The sequence below is a fragment of the Salvelinus fontinalis genome, chromosome 31 (assembly GCF_029448725.1).
Source record: "Salvelinus fontinalis isolate EN_2023a chromosome 31, ASM2944872v1, whole genome shotgun sequence".
Classification (NCBI taxonomy): domain Eukaryota; kingdom Metazoa; phylum Chordata; class Actinopteri; order Salmoniformes; family Salmonidae; genus Salvelinus; species Salvelinus fontinalis.
The window spans coordinates 10,131,179-10,147,145 of NC_074695.1; positions in this window are offsets into that span (position 1 = coordinate 10,131,179).

Below are 15,967 nucleotides of genomic sequence, written 5' to 3' on the forward strand. Positions count from 1 at the left end.
GACCAGGGTTAATCTACCTCATCATGACCTTAGACCAGGGTTAATCTACCTCATCACAACCTTAGACCAGGGTTAATCAACCTCATCATGACCTTAGACCAGGGTTAATCTACCTCATCATGACCTTAGACCAGGGTTAATCTACCTCATCATGACCTTAGACCAGGGTTAATCTACCTCATCATGACTTTAGACCGGGGTTAATCTACCTCATCATGACCTTAGACCAGGGTTAATCTACCTCATCATGACCTTAGACCGGGGTTAATCTACCTCATCATGACCTTAGACCAGGGTTAATCTACCTCATCATGACCTTAGACCAGGGTTAATCTAACTCATCATGACCTTAGACCGGGGTTAATCTACCTTTTCATGACCTTAGACCAGGGTTAATCTACCTCATCATGACCTTAGACCAGGGTTAATCTACCTCATCACGACCTTAGACCGGGGTTAATCTACCTCATCATGACCTTAGACCAGGGTTAATCTACCTCATCATGACCTTAGACCAGGGTTAATCTACCTCATCATGACCTTAGACCAGGGTTAATCTACCTCATCATGACCTTAGACCAGGGTTAATCTACCTCATCATGACCTTAGACCAGGGTTAATCTACCTCATCATGACCTTAGACCAGGGTTAATCTACCTCATCATGACTTTAGACCGGGGTTAATCTACCTCATCATGACCTTAGACCAGGGTTAATCTACGTCATCATGACCTTAGACCGGGGTTAATCTACCTCATCATGACCTTAGACCAGGGTGAATCTACCTCATCATGACTTTAGACCAGGGTTAATCTACCTCATCACAACCTTAGACCAGGGTTAATCTACCTCATCACAACCTTAGACCAGGGTTAATCTACCTCATCATGACCTTAGACCGGGGTTAATCTACCTCATCATGACCTTAGACCGGGGTTAATCTACCTCATCATGACTTTAGACCGGGGTTAATCTACCTCATCACAACCTTAGACCAGGGTTAGTCTACCTCATCGTGACCTTAGACCGGGGTTAATCTACCTCATCACAACCTTAGACCGGGGTTAATCTACCTCATCACAACCTTAGACCAAGGTTAATCTACCTCATCACAAACTTAGACCAGGGTTAATCTACCTCATCATGACCTTAGACCAGGGTTAATCTACCTCATCATGACCTTAGACCGGGGTTAATCTACCTCATCATGACCTTAGACCAGGGTTAATCTACCTCATCATGACTTTAGACCGGGGTTAATCTACCAAATCATGACCTTAGACCAGGGTTAATCTACCTCATCATGACCTTAGACCGGGGTTAATCTACCTCATCATGACTTTAGACCAGGGTTAATATACCTCATCATGACCTTAGACCAGGGTTAATCTAACTCATCATGACCTTAGACCGGGGTTAATCTACCTCATCACAACCTTAGACCGGGGTTAATCTACCTCATCACAACCTTAGACCAAGGTTAATCTACCTCATCACAAACTTAGACCAGGGTTAATCTACCTCATCATGACCTTAGACCAGGGTTAATCTACCTCATCATGACCTTAGACCAGGGTTAATCTACCTCATCATGACTTTAGACCAGGGTTAATATACCTCATCATGACCTTAGACCAGGGTTAATCTAACTCATCATGACCTTAGACCGGGGTTAATCTACCTCATCATGACCTTAGACCAGGGTTAATCTACCTCATCACAACCTTAGACCAGGGTTAATATACCTCATCACAACCTTAGACCAGGGTTAATCTACCTCATCATGACCTTAGACCGGGGTTAATCTACCTCATCATGACCTTAGACCGGGGTTAATCTACCTCATCATGACTTTAGACCGGGGTTAATCTACCTCATCATGACCTTAGACCGGGGTTAATCTACCTCATCACAACCTTAGACCGGGGTTAATCTACCTCATCACAACCTTAGACCAAGGTTAATCTACCTCATCACAAACTTAGACCAGGGTTAATCTACCTCATCATGACCTTAGACCAGGGTTAATCTACCTCATCATGACCTTAGACCGGGGTTAATCTACCTCATCATGACCTTAGACCAGGGTTAATCTACCTCATCATGACTTTAGACCGGGGTTAATCTACCAAATCATGACCTTAGACCAGGGTTAATCTACCTCATCATGACCTTAGACCGGGGTTAATCTACCTCATCATGACTTTAGACCAGGGTTAATATACCTCATCATGACCTTAGACCAGGGTTAATCTAACTCATCATGACCTTAGACCGGGGTTAATCTACCTCATCACAACCTTAGACCGGGGTTAATCTACCTCATCACAACCTTAGACCAAGGTTAATCTACCTCATCACAAACTTAGACCAGGGTTAATCCACCTCATCATGACCTTAGACCAGGGTTAATCTACCTCATCATGACCTTAGACCAGGGTTAATCTACCTCATCATGACTTTAGACCGGGGTTAATCTACCTCATCATGACCTTAGACCGGGGTTAATCTACCTCATCATGACCTTAGACCGGGGTTAATCTACCTCATCATGACCTTAGACCAGGGTTAATCTACCTCATCATGACTTTAGACCAGGGTTAATCTACCTCATCACAACCTTAGACCAGGGTTAATATACCTCATCACAACCTTAGACCAGGGTTAATCTACCTCATCATGACCTTAGACCGGGGTTAATCTACCTCATCATGACCTTAGACCGGGGTTAATCTACCTCATCATGACTTTAGACCGGGGTTAATCTACCTCATCACAACCTTAGACCAGGGTTAGTCTACCTCATCGTGACCTTAGACCGGGGTTAATCTACCTCATCACAACCTTAGACCGGGGTTAATCTACCTCATCACAACCTTAGACCAAGGTTAATCTACCTCATCACAAACTTAGACCAGGGTTAATCTACCTCATCATGACCTTAGACCAGGGTTAATCTACCTCATCATGACCTTAGACCGGGGTTAATCTACCTCATCATGACCTTAGACCAGGGTTAATCTACCTCATCATGACTTTAGACCGGGGTTAATCTACCAAATCATGACCTTAGACCAGGGTTAATCTACCTCATCATGACCTTAGACCGGGGTTAATCTACCTCATCATGACTTTAGACCAGGGTTAATATACCTCATCATGACCTTAGACCAGGGTTAATCTAACTCATCATGACCTTAGACCGGGGTTAATCTACCTCATCACAACCTTAGACCGGGGTTAATCTACCTCATCACAACCTTAGACCAAGGTTAATCTACCTCATCACAAACTTAGACCAGGGTTAATCTACCTCATCATGACCTTAGACCAGGGTTAATCTACCTCATCATGACCTTAGACCAGGGTTAATCTACCTCATCATGACTTTAGACCGGGGTTAATCTACCTCATCATGACCTTAGACCGGGGTTAATCTACCTCATCATGACCTTAGACCGGGGTTAATCTACCTCATCATGACCTTAGACCAGGGTTAATCTACCTCATCATGACTTTAGACCAGGGTTAATCTACCTCATCACAACCTTAGACCAGGGTTAATATACCTCATCACAACCTTAGACCAGGGTTAATCTACCTCATCATGACCTTAGACCGGGGTTAATCTACCTCATCATGACCTTAGACCGGGGTTAATCTACCTCATCATGACTTTAGACCGGGGTTAATCTACCTCATTATGACCTTAGGCCAGGTTTAATCTACCTCATTATGACCTTAGACCAGGGTTAATCTACCTCATTATGACCTTAGGCCAGGGTTAATCTACCTCATCATGACCTTAGACCAGGGTTAATCTAAATCATCATGACCTTAGACCAGGTTAATCTACCTCATCACAACCTTAGACCAGGGTTAATCTACCTCATCACAACCTTAGACCGGGATTAATCTACCTCATCACAACCTTAGACCAAGGTTAATCTACCTCATCACAACCTTAGACCAGGGTTAATCTACCTCATCACAACCTTAGACCGGGGTTAATCTACCTCATCACAACCTTAGACCGGGATTAATCTACCTCATCACAACCTTAGACCAAGGTTAATCTACCTCATCACAACCTTAGACCAGGGTTAATCTACCTCATCACAACCTTAGACCAGGGTTAATCTACCTCATCACAACCTTTAGACCAGGGTTAATCTACCTCATCATGACCTTAGACCAGGGTTAATCTACCTCATCATGACCTTAGACCAGGGTTAATCTACCTCATCATGACCTTAGACCAGGGTTAATCTACCTCATCATGACCTTAGACCAGGGTTAATCTACCTCATCACGACCTTAGACCGGGGTTAATCTACCTCATCATTACCTTAGACCAGGGTTAATCTACCTCATCATGACCTTAGACCAGGGTTAATCTACCTCATCACGACCTTAGAACAGGTTTAATCTACCTCATCATGACCTTAGACCAGGGTTAATCTAACTCATCATGACCTTAGACCAGGGTTATTCTACCTCATCATGACCTTAGACCAGGGTTAATCTACCTCATCATGACCTTAGACCAGGGTTAATCTACCTCATCATGACCTTAGACCAGGGTTAATCTACCTCATCATGACCTTAGACCAGGGTTAATCTACCTCATCATGACTTTAGACCAGGGTTAATCTACCTCATCACGACCTTAGACCGGGGTAATCTACCTCATCATGACCTTAGACCAGGGTTAATCTACCTCATCACGACCTTAGACCAGGGTTAATCTACCTCGTCATGACTTTAGACCGGGGTTAATCTACCTCATCATGACTTTAGACCGGGGTTAATCTACCTCATCATGACCTTAGACCAGGGTTAATCTACCTCATCATGACCTTAGACCGGGGTTAATCTACCTCATCATGACCTTAGACCAGGGTTAATCTACCTCATCATGACCTTAGACCAGGGTTAATCTAACTCATCATGACCTTAGACCGGGGTTAATCTACCTTTTCACGACCTTAGACCGGGGTTAATCTACCTCATCATGACCTTAGACCAGGGTTAATCTACCTCATCACAACCTTAGACCAGGGTTAATCTACCTCATCATGACCTTAGACCGGGGTTAATCTACCTCATTATGACTTTAGACCGGGGTTAATCTACCTCATCACAACCTTAGACCAGGGTTAATCTACCTCATCATGACTTTAGACCGGGGTTAATCTACCTCATCATGACTTTAGACCGGGGTTAATCTACCTCATCACAACCTTAGACCAGGGTTAATCTACCTCATTATGACCTTAGACCGGGGTTAATCTACCTCATCACAACCTTATACCGGGGTTAATCTACCTCATCACAACCTTAGACCAAGGTTAATCTACCTCATCACAACCTTAGACCAGGGTTAATCTACCTCATCATGACCTTAGACCAGGGTTAATCTACCTCATCACAACCTTAGACCAGGGTTAATCTACCTCATCATGACCTTAGACCAGGGTTAATCTACCTCATCATGACCTTAGACCAGGGTTAATCTACCTCATCATGACCTTAGACCGGGGTTAATCTACCTCATCATGACTTTAGACCGGGGTTAATCTACCTCATCATGACCTTAGACCAGGGTTAATCTACCTCATCATGACCTTAGACCGGGGTTAATCTACCTCATCATGACCTTAGACCAGGGTTAATCTACCTCATCATGACCTTAGACCAGGGTTAATCTACCTCATCATGACCTTAGACCAGGGTTAATCTACCTCATCACGACCTTAGACCGGGGTTAATCTACCTCATCATGACCTTAGACCAGGGTTAATCTACCTCATCATGACCTTAGACCAGGGTTAATCTACCTCATCATGACCTTAGACCAGGGTTAATCTACCTCATCATGACCTTAGACCAGGGTTAATCTACCTCATCATGACCTTAGACCAGGGTTAATCTACCTCATCATGACCTTAGACCAGGGTTAATCTACCTCATCATGACTTTAGACCGGGGTTAATCTACCTCATCATGACCTTAGACCAGGGTTAATCTACGTCATCATGACCTTAGACCGGGGTTAATCTACCTCATCATGACCTTAGACCAGGGTTAATCTACCTCATCATGACTTTAGACCAGGGTTAATCTACCTCATCACAACCTTAGACCAGGGTTAATCTACCTCATCACAACCTTAGACCAGGGTTACTCTACCTCATCATGACCTTAGACCGGAGTTAATCTACCTCATCATGACCTTAGACCGGGGTTAATCTACCTCATCATGACTTTAGACCGGGGTTAATCTACCTCATCATGACCTTAGACCAGGGTTAATCTACCTCATCATGACTTTAGACCAGGGTTAATCTACCTCATCACGACCTTAGACCGGGGTAATCTACCTCATCACAACCTTAGACCAAGGTTAATCTACCTCATCACAAACTTAGACCAGGGTTAATCTACCTCATCATGACCTTAGACCAGGGTTAATCTACCTCATCATGACCTTAGACCGGGGTTAATCTACCTCATCATGACCTTAGACCGGGGTTAATCTACCTCATCACAACCTTAGACCGGGGTTAATCTACCTCATCACAACCTTAGACCAAGGTTAATCTACCTCATCACAAACTTAGACCAGGGTTAATCTACCTCATCATGACCTTAGACCAGGGTTAATCTACCTCATCATGACCTTAGACCGGGGTTAATCTACCTCATCATGACCTTAGACCAGGGTTAATCTACCTCATCATGACTTTAGACCGGGGTTAATCTACCAAATCATGACCTTAGACCAGGGTTAATCTACCTCATCATGACCTTAGACCGGGGTTAATCTACCTCATCATGACTTTAGACCAGGGTTAATATACCTCATCATGACCTTAGACCAGGGTTAATCTAACTCATCATGACCTTAGACCGGGGTTAATCTACCTCATCACAACCTTAGACCGGGGTTAATCTACCTCATCACAACCTTAGACCAAGGTTAATCTACCTCATCACAAACTTAGACCAGGGTTAATCCACCTCATCATGACCTTAGACCAGGGTTAATCTACCTCATCATGACCTTAGACCAGGGTTAATCTACCTCATCATGACTTTAGACCGGGGTTAATCTACCTCATCATGACCTTAGACCGGGGTTAATCTACCTCATCATGACCTTAGACCGGGGTTAATCTACCTCATCATGACCTTAGACCAGGGTTAATCTACCTCATCATGACTTTAGACCAGGGTTAATCTACCTCATCACAACCTTAGACCAGGGTTAATATACCTCATCACAACCTTAGACCAGGGTTAATCTACCTCATCATGACCTTAGACCGGGGTTAATCTACCTCATCATGACCTTAGACCGGGGTTAATCTACCTCATCATGACTTTAGACCGGGGTTAATCTACCTCATCACAACCTTAGACCAGGGTTAGTCTACCTCATCGTGACCTTAGACCGGGGTTAATCTACCTCATCACAACCTTAGACCGGGGTTAATCTACCTCATCACAACCTTAGACCAAGGTTAATCTACCTCATCACAAACTTAGACCAGGGTTAATCTACCTCATCATGACCTTAGACCAGGGTTAATCTACCTCATCATGACCTTAGACCGGGGTTAATCTACCTCATCATGACCTTAGACCAGGGTTAATCTACCTCATCATGACTTTAGACCGGGGTTAATCTACCAAATCATGACCTTAGACCAGGGTTAATCTACCTCATCATGACCTTAGACCGGGGTTAATCTACCTCATCATGACTTTAGACCAGGGTTAATATACCTCATCATGACCTTAGACCAGGGTTAATCTAACTCATCATGACCTTAGACCGGGGTTAATCTACCTCATCACAACCTTAGACCGGGGTTAATCTACCTCATCACAACCTTAGACCAAGGTTAATCTACCTCATCATGACCTTAGACCAGGGTTAATCTACCTCATCATGACCTTAGACCAGGGTTAATCTACCTCATCATGACCTTAGACCAGGGTTAATCTACCTCATCATGACTTTAGACCGGGGTTAATCTACCTCATCATGACCTTAGACCGGGGTTAATCTACCTCATCATGACCTTAGACCGGGGTTAATCTACCTCATCATGACCTTAGACCAGGGTTAATCTACCTCATCATGACTTTAGACCAGGGTTAATCTACCTCATCACAACCTTAGACCAGGGTTAATATACCTCATCACAACCTTAGACCAGGGTTAATCTACCTCATCATGACCTTAGACCGGGGTTAATCTACCTCATCATGACCTTAGACCGGGGTTAATCTACCTCATCATGACTTTAGACCGGGGTTAATCTACCTCATTATGACCTTAGGCCAGGTTTAATCTACCTCATTATGACCTTAGACCAGGGTTAATCTACCTCATTATGACCTTAGGCCAGGGTTAATCTACCTCATCATGACCTTAGACCAGGGTTAATCTAAATCATCATGACCTTAGACCAGGTTAATCTACCTCATCACAACCTTAGACCAGGGTTAATCTACCTCATCACAACCTTAGACCGGGATTAATCTACCTCATCACAACCTTAGACCAAGGTTAATCTACCTCATCACAACCTTAGACCAGGGTTAATCTACCTCATCACAACCTTAGACCGGGGTTAATCTACCTCATCACAACCTTAGACCGGGATTAATCTACCTCATCACAACCTTAGACCAAGGTTAATCTACCTCATCACAACCTTAGACCAGGGTTAATCTACCTCATCACAACCTTAGACCAGGGTTAATCTACCTCATCACAACCTTTAGACCAGGGTTAATCTACCTCATCATGACCTTAGACCAGGGTTAATCTACCTCATCATGACCTTAGACCAGGGTTAATCTACCTCATCATGACCTTAGACCAGGGTTAATCTACCTCATCATGACCTTAGACCAGGGTTAATCTACCTCATCACGACCTTAGACCGGGGTTAATCTACCTCATCATTACCTTAGACCAGGGTTAATCTACCTCATCATGACCTTAGACCAGGGTTAATCTACCTCATCACGACCTTAGAACAGGTTTAATCTACCTCATCATGACCTTAGACCAGGGTTAATCTAACTCATCATGACCTTAGACCAGGGTTATTCTACCTCATCATGACCTTAGACCAGGGTTAATCTACCTCATCATGACCTTAGACCAGGGTTAATCTACCTCATCATGACCTTAGACCAGGGTTAATCTACCTCATCATGACCTTAGACCAGGGTTAATCTACCTCATCATGACTTTAGACCAGGGTTAATCTACCTCATCACGACCTTAGACCGGGGTAATCTACCTCATCATGACCTTAGACCAGGGTTAATCTACCTCATCACAACCTTAGACCAGGGTTAATCTACCTCGTCATGACTTTAGACCGGGGTTAATCTACCTCATCATGACTTTAGACCGGGGTTAATCTACCTCATCATGACCTTAGACCAGGGTTAATCTACCTCATCATGACCTTAGACCGGGGTTAATCTACCTCATCATGACCTTAGACCAGGGTTAATCTACCTCATCATGACCTTAGACCAGGGTTAATCTAACTCATCATGACCTTAGACCGGGGTTAATCTACCTTTTCACGGCCTTAGACCGGGGTTAATCTACCTCATCATGACCTTAGACCAGGGTTAATCTACCTCATCACAACCTTAGACCAGGGTTAATCTACCTCATCATGACCTTAGACCGGGGTTAATCTACCTCATTATGACTTTAGACCGGGGTTAATCTACCTCATCACAACCTTAGACCAGGGTTAATCTACCTCATCATGACTTTAGACCGGGGTTAATCTACCTCATCATGACTTTAGACCGGGGTTAATCTACCTCATCACAACCTTAGACCAGGGTTAATCTACCTCATTATGACCTTAGACCGGGGTTAATCTACCTCATCACAACCTTATACCGGGGTTAATCTACCTCATCACAACCTTAGACCAAGGTTAATCTACCTCATCACAACCTTAGACCAGGGTTAATCTACCTCATCATGACCTTAGACCAGGGTTAATCTACCTCATCACAACCTTAGACCAGGGTTAATCTACCTCATCATGACCTTAGACCAGGGTTAATCTACCTCATCATGACCTTAGACCAGGGTTAATCTACCTCATCATGACCTTAGACCGGGGTTAATCTACCTCATCATGACTTTAGACCGGGGTTAATCTACCTCATCATGACCTTAGACCAGGGTTAATCTACCTCATCATGACTTTAGACCGGGGTTAATCTACCTCATCATGACCTTAGACCAGGGTTAATCTACCTCATCATGACCTTAGACCGGGGTTAATCTACCTCATCATGACCTTAGACCAGGGTTAATCTACCTCATCATGACCTTAGACCAGGGTTAATCTACCTCATCATGACCTTAGACCAGGGTTAATCTACCTCATCACGACCTTAGACCGGGGTTAATCTACCTCATCATGACCTTAGACCAGGGTTAATCTACCTCATCATGACCTTAGACCAGGGTTAATCTACCTCATCATGACCTTAGACCAGGGTTAATCTACCTCATCATGACCTTAGACCAGGGTTAATCTACCTCATCATGACCTTAGACCAGGGTTAATCTACCTCATCATGACCTTAGACCAGGGTTAATCTACCTCATCATGACTTTAGACCGGGGTTAATCTACCTCATCATGACCTTAGACCAGGGTTAATCTACGTCATCATGACCTTAGACCGGGGTTAATCTACCTCATCATGACCTTAGACCAGGGTTAATCTACCTCATCATGACTTTAGACCAGGGTTAATCTACCTCATCACAACCTTAGACCAGGGTTAATCTACCTCATCACAACCTTAGACCAGGGTTACTCTACCTCATCATGACCTTAGACCGGAGTTAATCTACCTCATCATGACCTTAGACCGGGGTTAATCTACCTCATCATGACTTTAGACCGGGGTTAATCTACCTCATCACAACCTTAGACCAGGGTTAGTCTACCTCATCATGACCTTAGACCGGGGTTAATCTACCTCATCACAACCTTAGACCGGGGTTAATCTACCTCATCACAACCTTAGACCAAGGTTAATCTACCTCATCACAAACTTAGACCAGGGTTAATCTACCTCATCATGACCTTAGACCAGGGTTAATCTACCTCATCATGACCTTAGACCGGGGTTAATCTACCTCATCATGACCTTAGACCAGGGTTAATCTACCTCATCATGACTTTAGACCGGGGTTAATCTACCTCATCATGACCTTAGACCAGGGTTAATCTACCTCATCATGACCTTAGACCGGGGTTAATCTACCTCATCATGACTTTAGACCAGGGTTAATCTACCTCATCATGACCTTAGACCAGGGTTAATCTAACTCATCATGACCTTAGACCGGGGTTAATCTACCTCATCATGACCTTAGACCGGGGTTAATCTACCTCATCACAACCTTAGACCGGGGTTAATCTACCTCATCACAACCTTAGACCAAGGTTAATCTACCTCATCACAAACTTAGACCAGGGTTAATCTACCTCATCATCACCTTAGACCAGGGTTAATCTACCTCATCATGACCTTAGACCAGGGTTAATCTACCTCATCATGACTTTAGACCGGGGTTAATCTACCTCATCATGACCTTAGACCGGGGTTAATCAACCTCATCATGACCTTAGACCGGGGTTAATCTACCTCATCATGACCTTAGACCAGGGTTAATCTACCTCATCATGACTTTAGACCAGGGTTAATCTACCTCATCACAACCTTAGACCAGGGTTAATCTACCTCATCACAACCTTAGACCAGGGTTAATCTACCTCATCATGACCTTAGACCGGGGTTAATCTACCTCATCATGACTTTAGACCAGGGTTAATCTACCTCATCATGACCTTAGACCAGGGTTAATCTAACTCATCATGACCTTAGACCGGGGTTAATCTACCTTTTCATGACCTTAGACCAGGGTTAATCTACCTCATCATGACCTTAGACCAGGGTTAATCTACCTCATCATGACCTTAGACCAGGGTTAATCTACCTCATCATGACCTTAGACCAGGGTTAATCTACCTCATCATGACCTTAGACCAGGGTTAATCTACCTCATCATGACCTTAGACCAGGGTTAATCTACCTCATCATGACCTTAGACCAGGGTTAATCTACCTCATCACGACCTTAGACCAGGGTTAATCTACCTCATCATGACCTTAGACCAGGGTTAATCTAACTCATCATGACCTTAGACCAGGGTTAATCTACCTCATCATGACTTTAGACCAGGGTTAATCTACCTCATCATGACCTTAGACCAGGGTTAATCTAACTCATCATGACCTTAGACCGGGGTTAATCTACCTTTTCATGACCTTAGACCAGGGTTAATCTACCTCATCATGACCTTAGACCAGGGTTAATCTACCTCATCACGACCTTAGACCGGGGTTAATCTACCTCATCATGACCTTAGACCAGGGTTAATCTACCTCATCATGACCTTAGACCAGGGTTAATCTACCTCATCATGACTTTAGACCGGGGTTAATCTACCTCATCATGACCTTAGACCAGGGTTAATCTACCTCATCATGACCTTAGACCGGAGTTAATCTACCTCATCATGACCTTAGACCGGGGTTAATCTACCTCATCATGACTTTAGACCGGGGTTAATCTACCTCATCACAACCTTAGACCAGGGTTAGTCTACCTCATCATGACCTTAGACCGGGGTTAATCTACCTCATCACAACCTTAGACCGGGGTTAATCTACCTCATCACAACCTTAGACCAAGGTTAATCTACCTCATCACAAACTTAGACCAGGGTTAATCTACCTCATCATGACCTTAGACCAGGGTTAATCTACCTCATCATGACCTTAGACCGGGGTTAATCTACCTCATCATGACCTTAGACCAGGGTTAATCTACCTCATCATGACTTTAGACCGGGGTTAATCTACCTCATCATGACCTTAGACCAGGGTTAATCTACCTCATCATGACCTTAGACCGGGGTTAATCTACCTCATCATGACTTTAGACCAGGGTTAATCTACCTCATCATGACCTTAGACCAGGGTTAATCTAACTCATCATGACCTTAGACCGGGGTTAATCTACCTCATCATGACCTTAGACCGGGGTTAATCTACCTCATCACAACCTTAGACCGGGGTTAATCTACCTCATCACAACCTTAGACCAAGGTTAATCTACCTCATCACAAACTTAGACCAGGGTTAATCTACCTCATCATCACCTTAGACCAGGGTTAATCTACCTCATCATGACCTTAGACCAGGGTTAATCTACCTCATCATGACTTTAGACCGGGGTTAATCTACCTCATCATGACCTTAGACCGGGGTTAATCAACCTCATCATGACCTTAGACCGGGGTTAATCTACCTCATCATGACCTTAGACCAGGGTTAATCTACCTCATCATGACTTTAGACCAGGGTTAATCTACCTCATCACAACCTTAGACCAGGGTTAATCTACCTCATCACAACCTTAGACCAGGGTTAATCTACCTCATCATGACCTTAGACCGGGGTTAATCTACCTCATCATGACTTTAGACCAGGGTTAATCTACCTCATCATGACCTTAGACCAGGGTTAATCTAACTCATCATGACCTTAGACCGGGGTTAATCTACCTTTTCATGACCTTAGACCAGGGTTAATCTACCTCATCATGACCTTAGACCAGGGTTAATCTACCTCATCATGACCTTAGACCAGGGTTAATCTACCTCATCATGACCTTAGACCAGGGTTAATCTACCTCATCATGACCTTAGACCAGGGTTAATCTACCTCATCATGACCTTAGACCAGGGTTAATCTACCTCATCATGACCTTAGACCAGGGTTAATCTACCTCATCACGACCTTAGACCAGGGTTAATCTACCTCATCATGACCTTAGACCAGGGTTAATCTAACTCATCATGACCTTAGACCAGGGTTAATCTACCTCATCATGACTTTAGACCAGGGTTAATCTACCTCATCATGACCTTAGACCAGGGTTAATCTAACTCATCATGACCTTAGACCGGGGTTAATCTACCTTTTCATGACCTTAGACCAGGGTTAATCTACCTCATCATGACCTTAGACCAGGGTTAATCTACCTCATCACGACCTTAGACCGGGGTTAATCTACCTCATCATGACCTTAGACCAGGGTTAATCTACCTCATCATGACCTTAGACCAGGGTTAATCTACCTCATCATGACTTTAGACCGGGGTTAATCTACCTCATCATGACCTTAGACCAGGGTTAATCTACCTCATCATGACCTTAGACCGGGGTTAATCTACCTCATCATGACCTTAGACCAGGGTTAATCTACCTCATCATGACCTTAGACCAGGGTTAATCTACCTCATCATGACCTTAGACCGGGGTTAATCTACCTTTTCATGACCTTAGACCAGGGTTAATCTACCTCATCATGACCTTAGACCAGGGTTAATCTACCTCATCATGACCTTAGACCAGGGTTAATCTACCTCATCATGACCTTAGACCAGGGTTAATCTACCTCATCATGACTTTAGACCGGGGTAATCTACCTCATCATGACCTTAGACCAGGGTTAATCTACCTCATCACGACCTTAGACCGGGGTAATCTACCTCATCACAACCTTAGACCAGGGTTAATCTACCTCATCATGACCTTAGACCAGGGTTAATCTACCTCATCACGACCTTAGACCGGGGTAATCTACCTCATCACAACCTTAGACCAGGGTTAATCTACCTCATCACAACCTTAGACCAGGGTTAATCTAACTCATCATGACCTTAGACCAGGGTTAATCTACCTCATCATGACTTTAGACCAGGTTTAATCTACCTCATCATGACCTTAGACCAGGGTTAATCTACCTCATCATGACCTTAGACCAGGGTTAATCTACGTCATCATGACCTTAGACCAGGGTTAATCTACCTCATCATGACCTTAGACCAGGGTTAATCTACCTCATCACGACCTTAGACCGGGGTTAATCTACCTCATCATGACCTTAGACCAGGGTTAATCTACCTCATCACAACCTTAGACCAGGGTTAATCTACCTCATCATGACCTTAGACCGGGGTTAATCTACCTCATTATGACTTTAGACCGGGGGTAATCTACCTCATCATGACCTTAGACCAGGGTTAATCTACCTCATCACGACCTTAGACCGGGGTAATCTACCTCATCACAACCTTAGACCAGGGTTAATCTACCTCATCATGACCTTAGACCAGGGTTAATCTACCTCATCACGACCTTAGACCGGGGTAATCTACCTCATCACAACCTTAGACCAGGGTTAATCTACCTCATCACAACCTTAGACCAGGGTTAATCTACCTCATCATGACCTTAGACCGGGGTTAATCTACCTCATCATGACCTTAGACCGGGGTTAATCTACCTCATCATGACTTTAGACCGGGGTTAATCTACCTCATCACAACCTTAGACCAGGGTTAGTCTACCTCATCATGACCTTAGACCGGGGTTAATCTACCTCATCACAACCTTAGACCGGGGTTAATCTACCTCATCACAACCTTAGACCAAGGTTAATCTACCTCATCACAACCTTAGACCAGGGTTAATCTACCTCATCATGACCTTAGACCAGGGTTAATCTACCTCATCATGAACTTAGACCGGGGTTAATCTACCTCATCATGACCTTAGACCAGGGTTAATCTACCTCATCATGACTTTAGACCGGGGTTAATCTACCTCATTATGACCTTAGGCCAGGTTTAATCTACCTCATTATGACCTTAGACCAGGGTTAATCTACCTCATTATGACCTTAGGCCAGGGTTAATCTACCTCATCATGACCTTAGACCAGGGTTAATCTAAATCATCATGACCTTAGACCAGG